We start from the raw sequence: 16423 nt of genomic DNA, 5'->3' as shown, positions 1-16423 counted from the left end.
CAAACCAAGATGAGAAAAATTATAGAGCGGCATGTTTTGTAATTTTCATAAATGTTTCAATTGTTTAGACGCCATTCGGACAATTTTAAACATTATGTTATTCAAAAATATTCCAGAATGGCTTCTCAACACACGGTTTGAAAACACACTGCTAATATATATTTTCTTACAATTTTGTCTCAAACAAGGCATGGGGCAACTTTAACGTAGGGGGGATACTATCTAGACATAAGTTGCAGGGATATTAAGTAGGGAGTATAGCGGCAGAATTTCTGTTCACGTTACATTTTGACTTCTGCGTGTAAGTACAATTGTGGAACCAGGAACCCGGAAGGAAGTCCAAAATCTAGCAGTTCTGGGGAATAAGCCTTTCTATAATCAATGAATATCTACTCTGTAGGGGTAGGACTTTGCTGTTATCGGGTTCGTCAGTGGTTTTTACGTCGAGGAGGTACAAGTGTTTATAGTTCGTCAGAGCATCCACCATTAAATACTTGTTAAACAGATAGCGGTATGCAACATTTCTTCGATGGGATAGAGATTGAAGTTTAGAGGACAGTTCAGGACCTATCAGATTGGCGACTTTCTTTTGAACACTGTCCATGAGTGAGAGACCAGCAGCAGATGCCGCAGCCCTAATAATGCAACAATACGCCATACATAGGCGAATAGTGGCGTTATATATATACAGGATACATTCAGGCGTAAATAACTTTCTTGCACGCTAGAGAGAACCAACTTTTCTCACAGCAGCCGGGGCAATCCCCTCAATGTATCTGTTCCAGCTCATGTTCCCTGTGAACGTTAAGCCGAGGAGTTTGAATGAAGTACTTTCAGCTAATGTATCTTTAGCCATAGCTATTGGTAGTTGAGACAGTTTCTTCTATTAAAAGAGAATAAGCTTATTCTTTGGAGCATTGAACGTTACCATCAACTTTAGACCCAATTTCACTACCGACTATATGTCTTCCTCTAGTGTTTCCGCCATTGCCTTAGATAAGTGTTTATTCCTTTTTCCCTCGTGTCTGTTATAGAGCGTGGTTTCATCAGCAAATACACCCTTGACAAGGACTATTTCATAAGGGATGTCATGTATTAATATCAAGAATAAATATGGTCCACGAATCGACCCCTGAGGTACACCAACCTTTATATCATATTATTGAGACCTACGACCATCGAGGACAATTTGGGTTCTTCTCTTATTTAAGAAGGGTTTAATTATGTTAAGTCTTCGTCTATTAATGCCATGAGCAGATCATCGTGCTATATCCTGTCAAATCTAAGATATAATTAAGGCTACTGCCTTCCCTCCTGCCTTATCCAGTTCAAAGATTAGAGTTAGCACGTCTGCAGTAGAACAGGCTTGCCTAAATCCATATCTTTGGTCGGACAGAAGTTTAGCACCTATAACGTGGTGATCCTGAGCTTGATTAATTATGGACTCACATATTTTAGCGAAAAGAGACAACTGGCTAATGGGGTGATACTTCTTTGCGTAAGTCCCCTTGACAGTTTTTTTGTAAACCGGTACCACAGTAGCAGTTTTCCAAAACAAAAATTGTACTGAATATTTAGCCATTCTTAATTTTTACGTAAATTTTATGTGTTCCTTTTATACTTTCCTATCAATATATCCTGTGGATTTACCTTTATATATTTATTTCAGCAAAGTTTTAGGCGTGAAAGCATATATTAATTCTTATAAAGACAACTTTGTATAGCATCTTTTTTTGTTTAATATTTCTTTTTTAGAATTCAGTATGTAATACGCTTCAAGTAGGCACAGATTACATCGTTTAGATTTTTTTGTGTTTATTATTTTATATCCTTCCCTTATCCACTATTGACCATTTTAGTTCGAATTTTTACATAGGTTTTACGTATTTGCCTTACCCAATCACCTAATGCAGCTGTATTCATTTTATTTTTAATAATTATTTTTGTTCTATTTTCGTTCTCATTGCCAATTAAATCCCTCTTAGTTACGTTCTTGGGGTCTATTTAAAAAAAAAAAGACAACATTGTTTCTGAATTTGTCCTTAAACGAACACTGAGTACCCTCTAACTGTATCCTCCTTCTATTATCACCCTAAACATCACATTTGCACACGATTTCTGAAATTAAGCATTTGCTTTCTAGTGGACACCCCTCAGGTATTCAACAGTTACATTTTCAAATTTATTTCACTTGATTCAGTTCCATTATTCTTCAACATATTGTTTATTTTACCAATATTGTAGCCTATTATAGTGTGTGCAAGATTTGAAAAGGTCGAGAAAGAAATGTTTACTGTGTTCTTCTTAATAAGTTTACACACTCATATCTATGGTGGAAAGTTTTTATGCATGTTTTTTTATAAAATTCTATTAGGGATACGTATTACTTTGAATCTGTTCACTGAAAGGCGGATAAAACCAAAGCTTTTACTTGCATCTATTTCTCTTATTTTTGATCTTGCTATCAGTATTATGTGCTTCCTCATTCTTCCTGATTCAGTTTGTGTTAGTCCTCTTATTATTTTTATATCTTTTTCATTCTCATTTCGTCTTCATTTTGATGGTATGTTGTATGAGATTGTGTGGCTTGTTCTTCTATTTCTATCATTCATCTCTTCAATTAATTTGATGTTCCCATGATATCCTGATATGATTTTGGCTTCATTTTAATAATCATTATTTTTTCAAATAAAGTCTCATTTTGAGATAGCTCGGGTATTATTTTTGATATACTTGGGGATAACAACTTTTTTCATACACTTGGACTTATTAAACTTATAATCAATATGGAACAGTGTTTGATTTGCTTAGAGTTATATCTTCTTACAATTGCTACTTATAGTTATTTCTAAATTATTATCATTAAAAAATGTATTAACATTCTTTCTATTTTTTGTATTTCGATCACTTACAAAATAATAAGCCATCCTCATATAGCGACCCGCATTTAAACTCGGTATTTTTATTATTTATTCCTTTCAGTATGTACATGCCTACCATGCCAGTTACCCATGCAGAGTCCGGGCCCCAATCTAAGTTGGTCTCTCTATTATTACCTGCCCATTTTCATCATCATATCTAATTAATGTTTCCTAGTTAGTTTCATAATCTCTATTTCTTATTCAGTTACGTCAGCTTCATTTTCTGCTTATATAAGTGCTTTCCCGAATAGATCAAAAGTCATTGAAAGGTAATAAGAGTCGATATCCAACATAGTAAATGCACTGTTTTTATTTTTATTTTTTGAGGTTTCTGACACCAATCTATTACCTCCCCAGGGGAAATCCACATTTTATGGTTAATTTCAGGTTTTAAAAATGGAATAATTCTGTCCAATATTTTCTTATGTCTATTGCTTGAATCAGAAAACACTTAGTGCGATTAATCTAATACTAGGTTTATTGTTGAAGTCGAGTTTGTTATCTGTCAGCAAAAGTCTAGTGTTAACAGGGGTATATACTACTATTTTATAGTGAATGTTCATTTCTCTCACATGACCTAAGTGCTTGTAAATTTTTGCTATCAAGATTCTCATAATCAGAGGATCTTGGTCATCTCTTTATTAAGTTCACCTAAAATAAAATAACCATATGTTTTGAAGTTAACACGACAATGTTAGTTGATTTATTCGTTGAAACAAGAATATTTTGAGTGTCGATTATTTTTGTAATGTCTTGTTTCTGCCTATTATTTTAGGGTTAAAGTATTTATGCTTTTTTAAACCCTTAAAACCTTCGGCGAGACCAGCCTGTCTAATCTGACGTATTCCAGTGCTTGTATCTGTGGTGGGCAAATCTTAGTTTTCATTTTGTACAGTTTTCCGTCATTTATATTTTCGTTCTCCTCTGTGGAGATACTGTTAACATCTTTATATAATTTTTAGTGACGCTTTTTTATTCCCTTTATTTTGTTGTTGTAGTGGAAGACCCTCAATCTGGTCTTTTTAAGAAATTCATTAACTGCTTAATGTGCATTTTGATAAAAAAAATTGATTTCCTCGTTCCAGGGACATTTTGGTTTATTTTTCAATGTTTTAGCTCACTTTAAGGATCAGTTATATCTTTTAAGTATTTTTATCAAAAAATTTAATATATTAAAATATATCAACAATTGGCGATATATATATATATGTATATATATATATATATATATATATATATATATATATATATGCATATATATATGCATACATGTGGATAGACTTGAAACAAAATAATTCAATATGTACAGTATTTACAAATTATGAAAGCTCTTTATGACAGGCACTTCGAAGCCAATTTCTTCCTTTCGGAAAAGAACTGTGTTCTAGGTGAATATAAAGAGCAGTCATAACTACTCCACACAGTATTTTATTCCCCCTGTCTCTAATTCATCAAATAATCAATGTTTATCATATATAGTTTCCCATATATATATATATATATATATATATATATATATATATATATATATATATATATATATATATATATATATATATATAATACGGAAAAGCCAAGAGGCTCCTTTCGACACCAAACTCATCAGGCTATAACTAATTAGATTGTCACAAAAGCTCAAATACTCGCGGATATACTAGTAAAAATAAAACTAATGGAATTTGTGCAAATAATATGTATACGATTATATAAAATGTATGTACCGATAAGATGGGCACATCATTATTAATGCTGGAGTCCCTCAGGGTCCATCCTACGCCCAACTCTCTTCCTGATCTATATCACTGATCTCCCTAAACACATACTTAAATCATTCGCTGACATCTATGCTGATGACACGACAATCTATGGCAACACATCAAAGACCGTAAATGACAAAGTTCTCTCTAATCCTCTCCCCTCTGACCTTGAGCACGGTGTACAATGGGGGAAGAGGTGGCTGGTCACTTTTAATTCATCCAAAACCAAGCTTCTATCTTTACATCATCAACGCTCTGATTCCCATCTGGCATCAATTGAAATGGATGGCTCTCGCCTTGGGGGCCCCATGTTTTGACAAGCTTCTGAGTTTGACATTTACTCCTGATCTGAAATGGAACACTTACATCTAATCCGTTGCCAGGGACGCTGGGGAAATTGTGGGATCCTTCTATCGCCCCAGAAGATATTTCACTACTGATGCAATTCTCTATCTGTATAAAAGCCAAGTATGTCCAAGGATGGAGTACTGCTGCCACATCTGGGCAGGGGCTGCTAAAAACAGCCTATCCTGCTTTGACAGAGTACAAAATAGACTTCGTGGTTTAGTGGGGGGTGCCCTATTCTCTTCCCTGAAACCTCTCTCCAACAGAAGAGACGTTACCAGCCTTCCTTTGTTTTATCGTTATTTCCATGGCAGGTGCTCGTCCTCCCTCACAAATCTTTCACGAGAAACGCCCGTCTGGCTGAAACCACTGTCAATAATTTTCCCCACTCTTTATATTTGCCTAAATCCAAACGTAGATTCCATGAGCAGAGCTTCTTTCTTAGAACTGCACGCCAGTGGAACTCTCTGCCGCTGGCCTGTTTCCCACCTGACTACAACTTGCACGTCTTCAAGTCCCACATAAACAAACTCCTGATAAACCGCCCCTTAAGTAAGACACTCTATCAAAACCCCTAATACTAATGATTACTACAATGCTATCTCATTGATTACTAGACACGCAATAACCCTTATCCCTGAGTGGTCTTCGGGCCTTGATAAGTGGTGACCCCTATGTAAAAAAAAATTAAAATATATCTCCGAGCAAGTAAAATGATTATATAAATTCCTCTGAGAGGGTCTGCGTGAAATAAATCGAGACGAATTTCAAACTCTTTAAATGATTTTGAGAGCCAGGCATTTGTAAGATATTACAACCTTATATAAACTCATATGCAAATTTGATGTCCAATGAGGTTTTTGCTAATGGCAGACCCCAAAGCATAAGACTGGCGAAGGGACGTGGCTACCCCAGTCTAATTTCTGCTGGTGCATGATAGTTAATGCGTGTCTGCAAATTAAAGGAGGTTCAATCCTCATCGCCAGCAGTGCACTGGCAATTAAATTCAGAAATAACATTTACTTTCGTGCTGCAGGGCAAACACTCCTTCGTGACCGTGGAAAATCTAGATGTTACACCAAAAACCGAATAGAACAAAGCAGAGGGGAAATAATTTGATACACACATAATCAACCAACCCAAATACTGACTAGAATCTTCAATCCAAGGTAGTTTTAGATAAACAGGAAACTTCTTCGAGCAAACGTGAACACGAATTGAACACTGTTAAATACAGTTTTCTTTGCAACGGTTATCCGGAGTATTTCATTATTTACACTATTTGTAACCAAGTTGAACAACTCCCATAAGAATCCTTGCTTGCTGCTAAAATAAAAACACGTTCAATCAGTAACCACCTATAAACTATTTATATAGGCACAATATGTTCGTTCAAAAAATACTTCTCCAGCATGTCAAGACTCTAAACATTTCACTTAAATTGAATAGATATAAATTGACATTTACGAATTTTTCGTATATTTATATGAATTGCATGTGTTGTTGATTAATTTTACTTTTCTCGAAAGATAGTTTTACAAGTAAGATAGAAACCAACACTGTGAGAATGTTGGACACGATTATTAGAATAAGCATAATTTGATTAATAAAGAAAGGTGATTTGTTAAGTATTTGTAAATATTTGGCTTCAAAAGGAATGGTGGATAGTCAGCTATGAAGCCATTTACTATTCCATTGTAAAAATAAGTATATATATATATATATATATATATATATATATATATATATATATATATATATATATATATATTATTACAAGCTGCATTTTCTAGGGTAAATGCATAACAGTATGATATTTATTGGCAGTGGTTATAGCGAGTTTTAGCTCTGATGTTTATACATGGTGAAACACGTAATTGTAGATCAGAGTAAGAACTGCTATGAGCATAACGATAGCACGTACCAGTAAGATTTGTGGCAATACGTTCATAACCAACGTGTGTTTTTAAGACGAATGTTTAGAGGGAAAACAACAGGGGCCATACACCCTGGTGTTAATTTGTTTATATTTAAGGCAAACGAAAATAGTTTACTCCAAGAAGAAAGCCACTCAAGCATTTAGCAATTCAATTTGTTGTTTTGTCCGTTGTTGATTAGCATTAGTAGTGAAAACTTATTAGTAAAGAAATAATAACGAAACACTGATGAAAACATGCGCTGCATTTAGAAAGTAATTACATTCCGAACCTTTAGAAGAAAAGAGGACAGAAGATACTGCAGACAACAAACCAATAATAACAACAAAAAACGCAATCAATGAAAAAGTGAACGACTAAAACAGAACATATACACATGTATACATTTATTGTTATATAAAGGGAACGTTGTCTGTGTGTTTGTATGTTCGTTTTCTTATGGAGTCAAAAAAATCTGATGAATGCAAGAACAGGCGATCTTAACCATAGTTTACGCCTTACACAATCTAAGATCACAGGTGTATTGGCGAAGTCATTACCACACAAGCCAAAGGATCGGCCATATGAAACCCATTGTAGGTTCTTTGATATAACATGGGCGCGTTGGAAATGAATGTTTCCGTTTAAAGCACAATTGCACCATTATCCTTGACGCTTTCATTATATATACACATTTTAAAAAAAATCCACAAGATGTAATCTATTGTGCAATATAGACTACAATTTATTGTGGACTAAGTCACTCCAGAGGAGGTAGGTGAAGTTTCATCTCGGTGCACCGCGATGCCCCCCCCACTAGATCCGGCAATCAATCAATTCGATTACAAATAGGCGATTTCATCGAGTTTTATGACAACAACGTATAGAAATATGAAATTCCTTGATCATCATTCAATCCTGGGCAACGTCGAGTATTTCTGCTAGTCAGCTATATATTATTGATTTAAACTTTCTAGCTATGACGAGAAGTATTTCCGAAGCAGATGCTATTCGTGGCACTAAGGCTTTTTCACAACAATATGCTCCAGGACTAATGAAACGCATTAAAATCTGTTAGAATATTTATACGAGTCCTTTTCTAAAAACAGAACCTGCTATATTTTTTTACTGAAAATGTTAAAGAACTACAAAGACGGGAGGTGTACCATTAAAAAGAGCGATCTTCTGGTTTCAGAATTAATTTGTCTACGGGGTCATGATTATTCTCAATGCATTTTTGTAAGGGAGGGGCAATGGCTCTGCCCGGGACGCGATTTGTAATAAAGTAATCGTTCCAAAAGTAAAGTCTCCTATTTTTTTCCAAACATTGAAGAGCCACGAAGACCGGATTGATATCATTTCAACAACCAACATTTGCTGTTCCAATATTTTTTTTGCATAATCGCCACCATTTAATTCAATTTTTTACAGCATTTAATGATGTATTTACGCTTCTGATTCACGTTCATAACAGATATTGCTTTCTTACGACTTACACCGTGAATATCTGCAACAAAAAAATTGGGGGCTATGAATGCAAAAGTTCTGTAATCATAGCAATGCAATTTGCAATCCCTTTTTATTTATTCTTAATGGTGGGCACTGCTAGAATAACACCGTCTGCCTTTAGAAATTATTACTATGCTTATTATTATTATGGATTATGTTTGTGTTTATTATCATTATTTATTATTATTATTATTATTATTATTATTATTATTATTAATTGTTATCGATGACTGGATATTGAATGTGAAAACATAACAAAGGAACACACTGTGAATGGAAAAATGCTTGAATAGTAAAATAAATGTTAACCGTGGAATTTATATAAACGACCAAGTTAGGAACGTTAGTTAATGAATAATAAATAGATACATAATTCTATAGGCTACGTGTATTGATGGCGTGATTAGCAAGAGAAATGTTTTTTTTTACTCGCGTGCAACCGACTCTATAATTAACTCAATCGGTCGGTAGGTCTGTCGGTCTGTCCGTAACACTTTTGTGCTTGGCCTTTTTGGTTAAGACCAAAGGGCTGTTGTTAATAAATGCTGTTCTTAGCTTTTTAAGCTTTTCTTGGCCTTTTGGCCAAGATGCTGTACTTATGTTTGTAAATTTGAGATCTAAAGTGGGGGTCACTTATCTGTATTTATTTAATGTAAAATGGTCACCCACTTTACAACCAGTCAGTCCTAACATCATTCGAGTTATTCTCCAGATCATTCAAGTTGTTTTTGAAGGATTCCAGCTATTTTTAAACATTCAAGTCATTCTTAAATCATTCAATCCATCCTTAAGTTAATTAAAGCCATTCTAAATCATTTACTTTTTATTTATTTATTTATTTATTTAAATCATTTCAACCCATTTTTCGGTCGTTTTTGTTTATCTTTAAGAATTTCATGTCAATCCTACATTCACGCATTCATTCATTACACGACAGCACGTGACTAATTGCTATCAGCCTTGTTTTTTATATGCACGTAGAAGTTTGCCAGTTGTAGCTTAAAAGAAATAATCGAAGGGAAAGGAGCTGACGCCCGGTCTTAAAGTCTAGGAAGCTCGGGGAAGCTGTAGGTGTAAAGTTGATAGAATGTAGAACTTACGAGGAGCGTGCAACTTTCTAAATTCAAAAGATCATGGGGATAAAATTGATGAAAATATATGCGAGTCTTTTGGTCGTGCCTTTTGGAATGAATCCTCATTTTCAACTTCCAATATTCGTCAAAAAAAGACTCAGAAGTACGAAAGGTATGTTTTTCTATTTGCCAGATTAAACATTCAACAGAACTGTGCTCCGTTCCGTTGTATATCTAGTTTTTTTATATGTCCTTTTAAACACACGTCATACAGGCATCCACTAACCGATTATGAGATAGAGAAATAAGAGATGATCACGAATACTAAAGATCCCTGCATCCATGAAACCTTGTATACACCACAACAAACTGTAGATAAACAAAACGGGCATTTCTAGTTGAGCAATAGAGGCGCTGCCATAAACATATGCACGTAACGCACATTCAGTAGGCATGTAAATACACCGATGATTGACGACACAGTAAACGGTTATATACCATGTATATAGACCACTATATACCATATCCGTTTATATACACCTTCCACAATCCAACGATAAGGACGGGATAACATCTCGGAGACATTATTTTGGAATGCGCGTCATGTTAGAGTTATTACATAACGGCATGCTATATTACGTATATATAATGCAGTAATGTATATATATTTCCTTCATCTAGGAAATAAATAGTAGGAAAGACTAGACCCTTAAGACATAGTAGTTAAACTCATCTGAGGAAAGAAAAACCTGTGAAATTATAAGAGCATTTTTAAATTTATGTTGTTTCAAGGAATCTAGAATTACGTTTGTCCTTGATATCAAACGATGCTAGTTCAGTAAATGGGATTCGTCATTGTTGAACCCTGCTTCATTAAATATTTCCAGCGAACGATCATACGAATTGTTTGCCTTTTCTGAATATGTGTATATCATTTACGCATTGTGCTGAGTAAAATAAGCCATATTATTTTTAAAAAATATAAACTATTATTTACATCCATGAGAGAATTTTATACGTACAAAATATCTGAAATAGTAGATTTAACTTGAAAATCCTACCTAAAATATAGCAGAGTTCGTAAACTTCTGAAGTACCTCTGAATGGGAATTGATGAGTTCTAATATATGGATTATTCGGAAACTGTTCTCATTTTAATTGTGATTTTAACAACGTATTGTTTCTAATATACTTATTAAATATCAAAACTGGAGACGCATACGTTGTACGCAGACAGCAGCGAAGAAACAAGACAAGAAAAGCATTCGACTCATTTTCTTTGTTAAAACAGATTCCATTTATTTACAGGTCTTCTAGAGTAATTCCTTACTCCTTGTTCAAAAGTATGTTCGTTCTATAGTGTACTTAACAAGACTATGCTGTGTCTAACACGTCGTACTCTGTCTTTGCCCGACTATGTTTAGAACCCGTCTTTCCCTGTCGCATTCGGCCTACGTTCGTAACACTTCTATTTCTGTCCTTCTCTGGATCACGTTTTTTTTTCACAACCGTTTTCCTCCCATCTTCCTCGCCATGACGTCACTTCGCACACAGCATGGTTATTTGCAAACAGCTTCTGCTGTCATACGCGCTACCGCGCCCTGTTACAGCTCAACGTGACGTTCGTTTATTTTTTTTCATCTGGTTTTTTTCTCATCGTCAAGAGAATATGAGCAATTTATTCTTCTGCTTTTTAATAAAACTGTCAGTTCTAAAGCCTGAATCTGTTCTCCAGTTAAACATGAAGATTCCCCCGTTCGCTAAACCCTGTATATTGCATTATTGCAGGTCAATATATATATTTTTTTAATTTTCAAATTGCTTTGAAACGCATAGAAGTTGAATTTCGTACACTTGAGGAGCATAACAAATTTACCTTATTTCCCTGATATTTTTGTGGAATTTGAACAAATATTTGAAAAGTTATGCTATATGTGTTCATTTTCTGGACATTTTAAGTATGTATCACTATATACCAGGTCTGCGAAAATGTCTAAAAGGGTCGACTGACAGCTAGTGGAAAGGAATGTTTTGTTGCAGGCCTTGCAGACGTTTAAACACTTGTTTTGAAAGAGATTGAAGGGCATTGTCTTCATTCGTTGAAAATCCAAACAGCAAATTAAGGAAGTACAAAAACGTAAGAATGTCATGTTAGAAACATTCGACATCAACTTGTCCAGCGGCCGGGCAGCAACATGCTGCTACACTTGACAAGGCAGGAATACATTCCTTGGTATAAAGATATCCTTGTTCGACAAGAAGGTTTCTAAGTCTGAAAATATTAACCTAAAATCAAAATTGTCCCTCGTCTGACAATTTATTATGATAACAATCAACATGAAAATAGAAAATCGATTATCGTAAATAATGCAAATTATCAATCCTGATCTAAAATGTTCAAAACCTAAATAACTTTCATTTCTCTAATAGCAGGACCTACCATAAACACTTCTTTAATATTTCATACTTTCAATCCATCTGTGCGGTCTGCTCGAGTAAATCGATTCCAAAACAATAGGTCTTTCCTTCCCGCAAGGAATTTACAAAATTAACGGAATACATTTGGGAATAACATCACAGATATTAAAACCTTATAAATATAATGCAAAAAAAATATAATAATTCGATGTTAGTTTATAATGCCAGAGGGATTTACACAAACGGGTGTGTATAGGAGTGACTTTCAAAGTTACTATGAAAATAGTGCACATATTTTGCGATGACAGTGACTAAGTGGTTAAAGAGACGACTAAACACCTAGGTATTTCAAGTTCAACTCCAGTTCGTTCCACAGAAGCAGTTTAACATATAATAACCGCAACTTTGTCGGGTTAGTCCTGGGAGTACCCAATGTATTTTTTGAGAGAAATCAGACTAGACATATAACAGGAAGCAATAGAATGATCTGCTCCATACGAAATGAATGGATGGAGAGAATACCAGGTCTCGTTTATTTCCAGACATTTGACATTTTTCTTTTTTCACAATAACTGTAATGTGCCACTGTTCGTGATAAGTTTAAGCTAGTTTCCTCTGATTAAAGTTGTTTACAGGAAATATCAAATCCGCAAAGGGTCCCTAGCTATATATATATATATATATATATATATATATATATATATATATATATATATATATATATATATATATATATATATGTGTGTGTGTGGGGGGGGTGTTTCAGTGATAGATGAAATATATCGCATTGCAGTTCTGAATGTTTAATCATCTTGTACTGTTTACGTTCCACGTCATTTATGATCGATTATCTAATAATGACTAGTGTATCAACACGATTGTAGGGTCCCATACCTCAAAAGACTATCTTTAGCCAAACTGCAAAATTCGCAGCAATCTATTATATAAATAACTCGGAATTCTGTCTACCTCTATTAATTATAATTCAAAAACTGCAGAACATGTATTGATAAAGTTCAGAGTATTGGGTTTAAAGACGATATTATCAGTAGTATAATGTTTTTTTTAGTTATAACAAAAATTTACGTGACTGGAGTACTGGCTAATCACCATTTTCTGTATATAATTAGATGACGAATGTGATAAACTTGAAATTCGAAATCTATTACACAGCAGAAGTGAAATATCAAACAAATGTATGAACGGAAAAAAAGCTTTAACTTCGAATGGCAATACACAAGAAAAATAAAATTATAATAATATATCAAATGTATTCCATGCACGTATGTGTTAAGATAACCTACCTTATGAATTCACCACATCCACGAAAAATGTGTGAAACTTTATACAAAACAGAGGAATAAAATAGGAAATAGGTGTAGTGTTCAAATGAAGCTCGGTGTTTGGATGCTCAAAATCTTGTGACGTGGGCAGGAATAACAATGAGCATACATAGTTACTTAACAATTAAACACCGAGAGTTTATATAAAAACGGCAGGTAACAAGATTTTAATGCATTTATCCTGAAGATTTTCTGTGGGGAACACACGCGGAAGATTCTGTGTAGGTTAATACTATCATATTTTCATCACTTTCTAATTAGTATTATCTATATAATGTTTTACTTTCGTTCCATCAATTAATTAGTTTAATATTACTGTAACGTAAATCATTACGTTATTTCAGCTTCATAATACAACATAGTGGATTATTTTCCTGAACTCTTTAATGCGATGGTCGTACAACACGTAAGCACACTGTTACTGAACTCATTTTGTTAAGTGGTTAATCTTGTGGCCACAAGTTATATATTCCGGCAGAGACATGTGTTAATTAGCAAGCAAATCTGTCCATAAAAAAGTGGGCTAGCATTATATAACGTTCAAATTGAAGCTCGTTAAGGGTGTTTATTCCACTCACATGCCTTTGATTTATGCATCCGTTTTATATTTGATCCCGTGAAGTAATCAGAGTAGGTATTTCCGCAAGTTGTTGCCGCTTTTAATATGGAAGTACATCCTGTCACAGCTTAATATAGAATCAAACACGTTAACTCTCGAAAGTGGCGTATGCACACATGTGTACGAGTTGGAACTCTGCTTGTCTATTTACTGAACAATATAAAATTATTTTTATTACACTTTTTTTTACTCTAACCCATGCGTATAACCCTTTGGAGGTGACGGGTACATATTAGTCATTATGTGATACTGGGGATGTTGGAGAGTCAAAAAGGAAGATGTTAAATTACATTTAAATTTATGCCTGCCAGGAAAATCAGAAAAGCAGGAAATGGAGGGAACTCCGAATTTGAACATTTCTAAGAAAGAAAATATTAACGTAGATTGGTTTTCGGTATGTATGGACCTAAAGAGTGAAGGATGAGAGTTTGCTGTTTCTCAGGTTGTTCGGAAGTATGTACATAAAAATGGCAGAAGGAGGAGTTCACTACAGTACATTGTCTGACCGTCAGAGAAACAATAATAAGAAATTACACTATTTGTTTTTACATTAAATAATTTGTGTAAAGACGCATGTGTTGGACTATTCCATCTCCATCTAAGTATTTGTAAAAAAGTTACAAAAAGTGCGGCGATGGGATAGATATTTCAGCTGAGTTGAAATAAGGAAACGATTAAATTAAACATTTTTCAACGCTATCTACAAGAGTGAGAGAGACAAAATGTAGATGAACTAGCCTAGATGTGGCAATAATACCCCATACACAAACAAATGGTGTGTTTTTAAACATATAGAATTCTCCTAGAATTAAGTAAATTTGATGTGTTAGAGATACCTCACATATATTAATACAGCTTTGCCAATGTACACAGTGTCTTTGTTTAAACTCATATTGGCTCCTATGGTTACGCAGGGGAGATTGAATGATGGACTCTCAGGCAGGATGATATATGTCATAGAAATCAATGAGTAGACTGTTTAGAGACCGTCAAAAGAAAAAAATAAGCTCTGTCATAGTTACAGTAAATGTTACCAGTCAACATGCCCCTATAAGAAATTAAATATTTGTAGAAGCAAATTTCATTATTTGCGTGGAAAAGTAATTTTCCTCGACTAAACAAAGTGATGAGAACGGCAGAGGATCAATAAGTAACTTACAGTATTTAATTTTATATTGAATCAGTTTTGTAAAGGCACGCGTGTTGGACTACTTATCAAGTGTTTCAAAATATGACGTTGCAAATTGAGGTACTCATTATATAAGATAGTTTACTTAGCTAAGCCAAATGAAAAGAAAACATAAAAATGTTAGAAATTGACACTTATTATAAGTCAGTAACTTAAAAATATTAACAACAAGAAGAGAGTTTTGCTTACAAGATAACAAAACTGATTGTAACAAAAGGAAGCATTTTTTCATACAGTTGGAAAGAATAACCAGAAAGAAATTTCATTAAAACTAAATAAATGTGACCAAAATTCAATTAAGATGTTTACACAAACAATAAGCAAATCATTGACCTTTTTCCGTAAAGTGCTAACGTAAGAAATAATAAACACAATATTTATTTAAATAGTATTTTCTTTGTTTCTTTAACGTTTACGTATTACATAAGTTTTTCTTGTATCGCTTATGTTTTCAATTGCATTTTTATTTCTTTTACAATTTTAAGTTTTAAATACTAATTTGTTACGCTGCCACAGTTCAGTTTGAAATAGAATTATGTCGCTCACTTACATATAAGTATTAAATATCATTTACTTTTTAATGTGTCTCTATTTTACATTGCGATTAGCCTTTTTTAACGTCACATATCATTTTTGAAAACCTTGTCCTTGTTCTGTAAAAATTAAGTTTTCAATGATATCCCAGCCTCTCTTTTAAATTTACGTCTTAAAAGTATTTTCCTCCGCTCTCGCTCGTACTTTCATTTACTTCAATTAGTCAAGCTCAAGTCCAAAACATTTTTTCAATAGGTATTGTTACAATTATTTCTTTAGATTAAAACAATTGCTTTTAAAATAGAAATAACAGAGGGGCCGACGCTGGGATTTTCCCGAGCTTAAATATGCTGGAATATTATATTTTAATTTGTCCAGATTTCGTATATATTATTATAGAGTCCTGATTTCAAAAGTTCAAAAAAAGTATGTGGTGCCATTGAGTGAAATCGAAACTATATCATGTAAAGCTGGTGACGTTACTATTGTTCAAACGTGACAAGCATTTAAGTTAGTTAAACATTAACAATTAAAAATAAACTGAGATGAATGTACAAAATGGCTAATGTTTTTTTTTCAATTTTAACCCAATTAAAACTGTTAAAGATACATAAAAGAACAATACGTAAAAAACCTATTTATTTGAGACCACTAGCGCCGCTCCACAGATTTTAGTTTCGAGGGAGATAGGGTTTTAAAATATGGTGACAGAAAACATATAGCCTTTTATAAATTACATTTTCATCGCTACAGGCGCAGATTAATTTAAAGAACCGTCTTTTAGATTTTCTAGAACATC

Source organism: Euprymna scolopes, chromosome 28, assembly GCF_053919585.1.
Source record: "Euprymna scolopes isolate OS-2025 chromosome 28, ASM5391958v1, whole genome shotgun sequence".
NCBI classification, from domain to species: domain Eukaryota; kingdom Metazoa; phylum Mollusca; class Cephalopoda; order Sepiida; family Sepiolidae; genus Euprymna; species Euprymna scolopes.
This window is presented reverse-complemented; position numbering follows the sequence as displayed.